We start from the raw sequence: 11,405 nt of genomic DNA, 5'->3' as shown, positions 1-11,405 counted from the left end.
CTTCTCCCCTTTGCGTACTAGCTCCAGGTACCCTTCACATCTCAGCTTCCTTTATTCGATCACCCAAATAGTAAATTCAGAAGAGCATCTCTACAAATTATTCAGTTCCTCATCTCACGTTTTCCATCCTCCTGTTACAGGTCCACATGCTTTCCTCAGCACCCTGCTCTCAGACACTGTCAACTCTTGTGCGCCCTTGCCTTCGGGCATGGCACAGTGTCTTAAGCTAGGAGCCGCGATAGTGTCGTCGATAAAGCGACTGGCTACGGGCTGGACAACCGAGGCGTCGGAGTTCGAGTCCCGGTAGCGGCAAAATTTTCTCACAACCATATGGGTCTTCAAGCCTATTACAGGATATGTTTACTTTATAATTTCAGCCCTGATACATTTTCTGCGTAAAAAGCGGAAAGACATTTAAAACGCAGTTAATAGTTCTTTTGTTTGAAATCACAAGTTTCACCCTATTTATAAGTGTGTAAAAAAAGTTAGCATTCATGAACGTAATAATCTAGAGGGACTGATGCCCGTCACGGTAGCAGAACGGTCTAACACATGCAGTGTCTTCACCCGCTCGGAAGCCGGGATCATGGGTTCGAATCCCACACAAAGCATGGATGTTTGGTGTATGTGTTTATTCTGTGTCTGCGCTGTCCTGTGTTTAGGTAGCGGCCTTGCGACGAGCTGATCACTCGTCCAAGGAGTCCTAGCGTCTCTAAAATGATCATGCGACTGAAAAAAAATCGGAGGCGACTGCCCAAGGGGGCTCTAGAATCTGTGGGGGGGGGGAAGAGGAATTGATACAGAGATCCCGTCAGAATTATTATGATATGCATGTTTCCTGGTTTTCTAGAGGCGGACTTTGGTTTTGAAGTGAACGGTGTAATTACGCAGTAAGGGGACGTAGCAACAGAAATTAAATATGAGGTGCCTAACTCAAGTTCAACATGAACTGCTTGCTAACTGCAGAAATAACCACGACACTCTACAATTATTCAACTACAATGGATACGGGCGCATTCAATGTGTTTCTGCAAAGTCACAGTAGCCATTTGAAAATCTGAACCATGAAGTGTTCTGTGGGATGCAATTTCTTTATCGAGTGTAAATTCAAAGAAGGATGCATCGGCATAATTCAGAGTCCTTGACTGCTAAAGGTTACAAAATTGAGAGATCAGGAATGCCAGCATTGCAGTATTAATTAAGAGTTTCAAGTATGAAAAATGTAAATCTTAATATTCAGAAAACACTGCACGGAGTCCGCCTGAACATTTCTGAAAGCAAGAAAACGTTTTGTTCCTTTGAAGTTCTCTCAGCAGTGACCATGAAGAGTACAAGGACCTTCTGACATGCAACGCTTTGTAGTTAGGTAGAAGTCCATCGACGTTTCGGAGGAGCGCACTGCCTCCATCTTCATGGCCGAATGGTAAGCCTGCTTCTTGCTAGTTTCTTACTTCGCTTACTCTTCAATCCTGAAGATGGAGGCACTACGTTGCTCGATGGACTTCTACCAGAGTACACGGCATTACATCCCAAAAGATGTTATCCTTGTAACAGGCCGTGAAGGCCCATAAGGTTGTGAGATATTGAGGTTCCCTCATTTTCTAGACAATCGGCTCAAAGATGGCGGTAAGGTTGTCAGTCTTACGCGCCGACCGCCCTTTACCCCCAGGAAGATTCCTGGTACTCATTTCTGTTAGAGGCTGAGTCGACCCAAGGGCCACAGTGCGGCTGGAAGGATTAGGTCAATTTAAAAACTGCAATGACCTCATCGGGAAAGCGAACCCGCGGCCTTCCGGCTTGCAGCATATCCCCCACCCATATGATACTCTTCAAGAAAAGAGCTCATTTCGCAGTATGCGGCATTATGCGAAATCGCTGTGCGTCATAACAAAGCTGCCCTTGTGAGCCGTAAACTTCAGTGCAGTGAGCGTTTGCAGGTTTGTTTATGTGTTCACACCTTCGTAACTGGCAACGTTTTATGATTGGAAAAGCGTCTTTGTTGTAAGCGTACCCATCCCTTTTAGCAACCTGAGGATGCCGGCCTTCCAGGGCAACGACTTAACTATCATTTCATCACATCTCTGACCTACCATATTTCCAGGTCACACGCAGTGATTAGTTTTGCCTGCTTTATAGGCTAAACGTACCAAATTTCGTGATATAACTTATTTCTAAAACTGGAGCCACCTATGGACAGCTAACAAAGCTAACTGTGCAAGACATACGTAATCACGTGGCGATAACAGAACGTCATACTACTAAATAGGCCTAAGTTATGTCACGAAATTGGGTAAATTTGTCCTGTTATGGGTTTGATCCTACTAACGAGGGTCTACTCGAAATATGCATGCACAATATTGTTAAATGATTGTGATAAAAAGTCTTGAATTTCATGCATCCACCACAGCAGAGTGGACTGGACGTTACCAGTACCTGCATGTCTGTACTACTGAAAATCAGGAGTTTCGGCACCACCGCTAAACTCAAGGCCACTACCTGCATATGTCAGCCTTCACAATTGCAGACAGTGGCTCTCAAACGTTTGCAAATGAGGGAACGCTTACATTAGCTCAACGTTCCTCGGTATACCAAATCGTTTATTATTATTACGAGTATTATTTGTGATTTGTCCAGTATGTAACTACTTCTAACTACGTACATTGTACTGAGCCTGTAATTGGCATTGCGGCTGCTGGCTCAGCACATAAGTAAATAATAAATAATAAATTACTATAATTAATATTAATATTATACTGTGCATAAACCTACACAGTTCTCGAAATATAGGCCTAAAGACAGATAATGTTTACTTCGAAAATATTGCAAAATGTTTGGGAACGACAATAACAAATAATATTTACGAGTTCATTCACACAAAAATAAAAAAAAAACAGATTAAATTAAAGAAGTCATGCTACAGTTGAGTTCAGAATCTGTTGTCCTCCATCTATCGAATGTAAAAATTCAAATATGCAAAACCAAATTTTACCTCTTGTTCTGTAGAGCGAGAAACTTGGTCTCTCGGAACGGCAAAGAATGAAGGTGTTTGGTGTATATGTGAGTAAAAAAGTAAAGTAAAGCTATCCCTGTAACAGGCCGTGAAGGTCCATAGGGTTGTGAGACGTCGAGGCTCCCACATTTTCTAGACAATCGGCTCAAAGATGGCGCTGGCCGCGCTTTACTCTCCAGGAAAATTGTTTACTTAATTCCTGGTACTCATTTCTGTTAGAGGCTGAGTCGTTCTGGTAATAGTACGGTAAGAATTTTGGGGCCTAACAGGCAGGAAGTTCTACGGTCCTATTCCTTCGTCTTTGTTGATGAAGCTGATCGTGGTTCCTTATACATTCACTTCCCGAATTTCTGGACACCTTCGAAGTTATTCGCTCCACTGCCTAAGGAGGCGGGATAACCTGGTCGGTATAGCGACTGGCTATGGGCTGGACGATGGAGGGGTCGGACTTCGAGTCCTGGTAGGGTCAAGAATTTTTTCTCTTTTCCACGTAGTCAAGATCAGCTCCGGGGCTCATCCAGCCTCCTATCCAATGGGTACCGGGGGCTCTTTCCCCAGTGGTAAAGCGGCCGGTGTGTGAAGCTGACCACTCATTTTCAGCTAGTGTCGAAGTCAAGAAAATATGGATCTATACATCCACTCCCTTATACACCTTTATAGAGCAGTGATTAATTAGTTAAGCACAGGGACATTTTCACCTTTTATCAAACAGCATAGCACTAACGAATTAACGCAACATTTTAGACAGTAGAGGAGGGAAAATACAGCTTGAGAGACCTAAGAGTAGATGGGAGGATAACATTAAAATGGAACATATAGAGTGTGCGGATGTGGAATGGATTCGTATGACAGGATAAGATTCAGTGGCGGATCATTGTGGACATGGCAATGACGAAGAAATTTTGCCTAAAATACTGGGGGTCTTAAAATATTTATGCCAGGCCTACAACATAGCTGGAGGGAACGGAAAATTGTAAACTGAGTAACGCTGGAAGCAGATGAATGAAGGCCCAAACCTGCTGACGGTTACTTGGTCACTTTTCGCGGAATGATACGAAAGCATTGGGAGAGGCAGCTTCAAGTTCGTATCTCGGTATTCACCGGGTGGGACTGAGAGCGTCCACAGAAATCTATAGTTAGGACTGTTTCCATGGAAACAGTGAAGAGGATAAACACTTTATCAGAGTTTGGCTCTTCCCATGACGATTCGTCATGCGCTGGAAACTATGGTGCTCCATAAGATGCGGCAAATACAACGTTCTCTTGACAACGATTAATCGTTCGGTGGTTCCGTCACTTCAAAATACAAAAGAGGAGTCCGGGTAATAATGTAAGTCACAGAAGAAACAAGAATGTATTTAAAACTGATGTGATTGGGCTAAATCTCACATACTATTTCAAACACAAGCTATTAAAATTTCGTAACATTGCTTTGTTATGTAAACCGTTTTCATAGTTTTGCTGCTAGTCGGTTTTCATTATACTACATGTTCAGAATATAAAATGCCCTCGTTTTAAAAATGGCACATCAAAGAAGCTTCTGGAAAAAAAAAAATTCTCATGCATAAATGACAAACCAGTTCTGCAAAAAATGAAATAAAACAATTTTCGGGTTACCTTCGTAAAATTATTAGTTTCGAGATATCAAGAACTTAAAAAGTAACAACAGTGGAAAGGTGTACTCCAAAGTGGAAGTACACATATTTTCGAAACGTAATGCTTGCAAATAGAGATACTTTACGATTGGCGGTTCGTCTTGGCGGCAAACCTCTTGAGACCCACGTCCAATAATTTTATCTTCTAACTGAACATTTTCGCTTATAGTCCTTATGTAACATCCTCTCTGACAGGAGGATTGGTCTGTCGTTTACAATTGCTTCTGGTCCTCGCCAGCGCAGTCATTCTCATGTCCGAGTCCCGCGGGACTCATGAACACATTTTACTCTCTCACATTCGAGAATCCCTAACCTGGAGGGCCAGGTGGCCCGGTTATATCTCCAGGCACTGGGTTTCCTTTTCGTCGCCTCCTGTGACTCGCAGGGCTACGGTGGAGGTATTCGAACGCGCCTGCAAAAAAATAACCTCCGTAGTTTACCGACCGAGCGACCGGCGCTTGTCGGCGAAGTTAGTGCCAACTTTAACGGATAGAGGATGTCGCGTGGTCAGGGCAACGAATCCCCACGGCCGTTAATTTCGGTTTTCTAGACTCCACACAACGTTAAATACCTTTCAGTTACCACAGAAATCGTACGTAATCCACCACTACACGTGGCCACGTTCTTTGTTCGAGGTGCATGAAATGAATGTATTGTGTGGATATCTTCTTGTTACACCCAGACTTGATTTTTATTAAATCTGAAACCGAAAGTCTGTACCAACACTTGTGTTACAAAGCTCGTCTTTGTTTATGCCGCTCAAATATAACTGGAAATTTACATGAAACCAAAATGAAACTTTGTCGTTGTCCAATTTACGTGTTATACATATAATAGTAACCCTTTTCGTGTATTTAGTCAGATGCCAAAATGTAACTGATTTATCAGTGCCTATTTCAATCATAATAAATGACCTCAACGCATCTGAGTGAATTATGTTAAAAATGACGCTAATTTAATATAACCGCCTGAGACTGGCTGCAGTCGAACAGAGGCCATAATGTGAGATGAGTTAAGACAAAGATATTTAGGATGTGACGCGGAGTAGATTGGTATGTGATTACCAAACTTCCAGAGGAATCTGCCTCCATTTTCGAAGTATAAGAAGTATAAACTTGCCTATGCGACGTCAAATCCCAGAATACCGCAGTCTTAATATTAGCCTCCGTGAGGACGTAGATTGCAGTGGCCACGCGGTCTAAGGCTTGAACTGGTTCCGCTCGCTCGAATAGTGGGATCGTGGGTTCGAATCCCACTGAAGGCATAGATGTCTGTGTGCGTTTACTATGTGTTTGTTTTGTTCTGTGTGCAGGCAGCGGCCTTGCGACGGGCTGACCAAGGAGTTCCTACCGACTGTGTAAAAAGAGTAAGAAAATGAAAAGCGGCCAAGGTCCAACAAAGGGCTGTAGAGCCATATAGGATAGATGGATAGACAGACAGACAGATAGATAGATAGATAGATAGACACACACACAGACAGACAGATAGATAGATAGATAGATAGATAGATAGATAGATAGATAGATAGATAGATAGATAGATAGATAGATAGATAGATAGATAGATAGATAGATAGATAGATAGATAGATAGATAGATAGATAGATAGATAGATACATAGAGGACATAAAATCTTATAGGAACAGGATGGACTCAGGCCAAGGAACACAATTTTCTGACAGGGAAACACTGAGTAGCGACCCTGAGATCTTGAAGCCCCTAGCCCATCACTCCCTTGTCACAGCTAAAATCGCCAAAATAAGATTTATAGCCGGTTTCACTCCACCCAGGTAGAAAAATACACACTTCTAAAAACGTATATGGACTTAATTTGTAGGGTCAGTTTTGGAGGTACAAATTCTTATCGCGCTCAGAGACTGTTGGTGTTTTGTGTTGCCACTTTTTATAGAAGTTGCTTCTACGTTCTGTATTTCAGCATCCCGTTGCAATTGTTGCAATTTTGACGGAAGATAAACAATGGACGGTAATTTGCGTCTACATGTTTCGATCTTATAAGGCCATCGTCAGGTAGATACTTTTGCGTAATTGCCGCACTGAACTTCTTTTTCCAGTTCAGTACTCCAAAACTTGCTTAAATTATTGCGGGTTCGATTCCCGGTGAGGTCATTGGATTTTCCAATTGACCTAATCCTTCCAGCCGCACTATGTCCCTGCGATCGACTCAACATCTAACAGAAATGAGCACCAGGAATCTTCCTGGGGGATAGAGGGCGGCCGGCGCGTGAGGCTGACATCACAGCCATCTGTGAGCAGATTGTCTAGAAATGTAGGAGCCTCGACGTCTCACAACCCTATGGGACTCCACGGTAGGTTACAGGGACAACTTTTTTTTTATTAAAATGTATTCCTTTTTGTTTTCAAATATTTGACATGTATGCTCTTCCCAGAAGTGACGGCCGCTTTCAGTTTCTGTAGCACAGGTTATCATTGACTCGTAGACAACAAATATTAAACTCAACCGACACCGTTTACTTCCGATTTCCGATTAACTAATTAATTATCGACATGAAGACAATAACTGCTGAAGAAATTCCCAGCATTTTATGGAACCAGAATGTTCATTGCCGTGTTCACAAGAGCTTGCCATATATCCCTACCTTGAGCAAGGTCAATCCAGCCCACACCCTCTCATCCTCTTTCTTCAAGATCAATTTTAATATTATCAGTTTTGGTCTTCATTCGATCTGGCAGTATACTACCAAACTTAACCGAAATCCACAGAACATTCTTGAAGCTAAACATTAGGACAGACACACAGGCCTCCCGAATATACATCAGTTTTATTCGCTCTATACGAAGTGTGCAAAGTCACTATTTCATCATGAAAGTAAATTACGCTTATGGGCTTATTTTTAATTCAAAATTGTGTTCACTCAACGTCGCCGTATTCTGGAAAGCATTACAGGCTAACAGCACAGAAAAAATCATTTTTCGGTGCGGTTCTGAAGTCAAGTCTCGTGTTCTGAAGTTAAGCTTATTCCTTCCTGAGCTGATAGTCGTTCAGCTAGGAGAGAAACTCCAAGATTTGTATGCAACCTGCAGGTTTATTATCGTGTTTACAACATCCCGCCATTGGTACCCATCCTAAGCCAGTTGAATCCAATCCAAAATCTCACATCCTACGATCTCAGGATAACCTTGAATAAAATCGTTAGACCATTCCTCCTCCCATCTACGACTTGGTCTCCCATGTGATCTCTTCCCTTCAGAATTTCCGACTGATTTTTTTTATGTAGTTCTCATTCCCCGTAAGTCCTGAATGCCCCGCCTACTTCTCATTATGCAACACTCTTCAGCGTTCAGTTACTTTGCCTCTCGTAGGTCCAGACATTCGTTCAGTACTTTTGCTCAAACTCTTTCATGTTATGTTCACCCTTGGGCGAGACGCCAAATTTAATTTTCATATGAAATTCCTCAAAGAAAGGATATGGAAAAGGCTCTGCGGCCCGCAGGCCAGTTATGCTCGAATACGAATATTATGAGAGATAAATTTCCTAGTATGTGTATAAAATTCCATGCTTTTGATTAATCATGCACAAAGAGTATGAAACCCAGTGTTGCCCTTGGGCCATGTTAGGTACACCACTGTTGTACGAGTACTATGAATTGGATCTGACTTCAAACTTCCTAATGGCAAGAGGCCATGGAGGACCATAGGGTTGTGAGACGTCGAGGATCACATATTTTCTAGAAAATCGGTTCACAGATGGCGCTGAAGTTGTCAGCCTTACGCTCTGGCCGCCCTTTACCCCTTAGGAAGATTTCTGGTGCTCATTTCTATTAGAGACTGAGTCGACCCCAGGGACATTGTGCGGCTGGAAGGATTAGATAAACTGAAAAAAAAATCCAGTGGCCTCATCGGGAATCTAACCTGCGACCATCCGGCTTGTAGCATAGTGCCTCGATCCAACTAGAGGTCTAGAATATGTGTGATGTCTGCAACGCAGATTTACAGTGGAAAGCGTCGTCGGACGAGGGTCAGGGTCGTTTTTGTTCGTGACCTCCAGCATATGAACATGGCTCCTGCCCGGGTTTGCATTATTAAAATGCAATTAAAATGCACCGCAACACAACTACGCACTTTATTACGATTTCACATGTTCTCGCTTATGGAAGGTCCGTAAAGTGCTGCGCAGTCTCACGTAAAAGCCGGAAAGTTAGAGTTCGGAAGGGAAGCTCAAGGCTGACTCAGAAATGTACCGGCCTCAGATTATGTGTACTATTTCTCAACGTTCAATTCTGGCGTCTTTCGATATATAGGAATCGAATTATTTCCAAATCAAATATTCTAATGAATACAACAGGCGAAACGCACGGTAAGTGGGCTCACTATCAACACGACGAGGCATGTTCTCGGGATGTGCATGGAGACAGCCACCAGACACGGACTGTGGCTGCGAATATGTTGAATAAGCAGCAGCGGACAGCCCACAAGAAGTGGTCATCCAGCTTGTGGAGGTTAACAATCCTTGGCCATAAGAGTAAATCATGTTTACAAATGTTACAACACCCTCGAATTATAGGTTCTTGTGAATGAGATTATGAGCCTTAAGACTCACTGCGAGAAGCACCTCGACCAGCTGATCTTCTGAAGGACTTGCTCCATAAAGTTAAGAAAAAGATGAAAGTGTATACAAAATCTTAATCAGATAACATTAAGGGAGACCTAAGTGTAGAGGGTGGTCACACTATTATTCTGGGAAAACTTATCGTTTAGTTTCCCTTGTACGACATGGACGGCACAGAAAACGAGAGAACTAAGGAGACGGGACACACAGACGGGATGGGTGGACCCATAGACAGCAAAGCGATCACAAGCCTCCTAACGGAAATTAGGGGGCGATACAGAGATAGATGGACAGACACAAACGGATACAGAGACAGACAGCAAGATGATACCATAAACCTCGTTTCTTTTTTTAAAATAAGGAAATTAGGCTAAAAATACATTTCACACAAACGGGGTCCGAAGGGGATAATGAACGGGGTCCAGATAAGACCCAGTGGGAGGCTGTCACACAGTAATGAACNGGGGGGACACATAGACAGCAAAGCGATCACAAGCCTCCTAACGAAAAGTAGGGGGCGATACAGAGATAGATGGACAGGCACAAACTGATACAGAGACAGACAGCAAGATGATACCATAAATCTTGCTTNGATACAGAGACAGACAGCAAGATGATACCATAAACCTCGTTTCTTTTTTTAAAATAAGGAAATTAGGCTAAAAATACATTTCACACAAACGGGGTCCGAAGGGGATAATGAACGGGGTCCAGATAAGACCCAGTGGGAGGCTGTCACACAGTAATGAACTTGGGGGTCCAGAAAAGGCGGGGAATTTTTTGATCACAACACGCGTCTTCGGGTTAGTCAGTTCGAAAATGGAGTATATACATATCATGAGTTCATATACAGAGCTTCAGCACTTTCTTCTCTTAAGGAGTTCACAGCGACCCAAGAAACTGACGCTAATAGCGGTTGCCTAATTTTCATGTTTAATATTTATCTCAGGCTTTAACAGAAATGAGTACCAGGAATTTTCCTGGGGGGTAAAGGACGGCCGGCGCATAAGACTGACAACTTTACCGCCATCTTTGAGCCGATTGTCTAGATAATGTGGGACCCTCAACCTCTCACAACACTATGGGTCTTCACGGCCTCTTACAGGAATAGCTTCATTTTTATAGGCTGTAAAGACCCACACACACACACACACACACATATATATATATAAAACATATATATGTGTGTGTGTGTGTGCGCACATACTTGCCTGTTTATTTAGACTTACAGCCTCTGCGTGTGGGGGGGAAATGTAGGCTTATATATAATATACGTAACAGTAAACTATTACGGCAGGGTTTCTTGATTTTCCTTAGTCACTTCATTTTATCTTTATACGATGATTAGTACTTCATAACACGATGATTAGTCATTCACTGCATGATGATTAGTCCTTCATGACATTATGCTTTGACACAGTCTATAAGGGCGTATGGAAGAGTGGAGGTATATCTCCACGCATTCTTAATCTTGGCACTAGATGGATGTGAGTGGTCTGCTTCTCCCTCCAGTACCAATTCCACAGGAGGCTGGGTGGATCCCAGAGACGGTTTAGAAACAGCAGCAGAGAGAAGAATCACTAATCCCACTAGGAGTCGAACCATGATTCTCTGGTTTTCAGATCTAGCTCCTCTATTAATAAGACAACCCCTCCCGCCAAAAAATCGCAATAAATTCTGCAAACAATAATACTGCGTTCAGGAGAATGCGAGTGCTCTGAGGTGGATGAACAAGCCGGTCATGCCTTGTTTTTCTTTGCTCCGTCCGATCGCGCTGCCAGCCAGAGCCTCGGTCACGCTCCGATGCCAGAGTTGCGGACGATGTCAGAATTTCTTTTAGCTATCCGAGGTTTAGTAAAAAGTCCATCTACCCGTGTATAAGACACAGATCCGAAACACTGCAACCTCCGGCAAACTCGCCTCGTGCAGAGGCGTGCAGTCCCTAAACTGGGATATGAATCCTGTTCCAGGAACAATTTCTCCAACTGGCGTTAAATTGATATACAATATTTGATAACAGATTCAATAAACCGGTACGTATCTTCATGCAACAAAGCCTTCTATGATTAATATGCTAATCACTTATTTTCCATTCTAAAGAGCAATTATCGTGAACACAGTACAGGAATTATTATTATTATTATTATTATTA

Source organism: Cryptotermes secundus, unplaced genomic scaffold (assembly GCF_002891405.2).
Source record: "Cryptotermes secundus unplaced genomic scaffold, Csec_1.0 scaffold560, whole genome shotgun sequence".
NCBI lineage: Eukaryota > Metazoa > Arthropoda > Insecta > Blattodea > Kalotermitidae > Cryptotermes > Cryptotermes secundus.
This window is presented reverse-complemented; position numbering follows the sequence as displayed.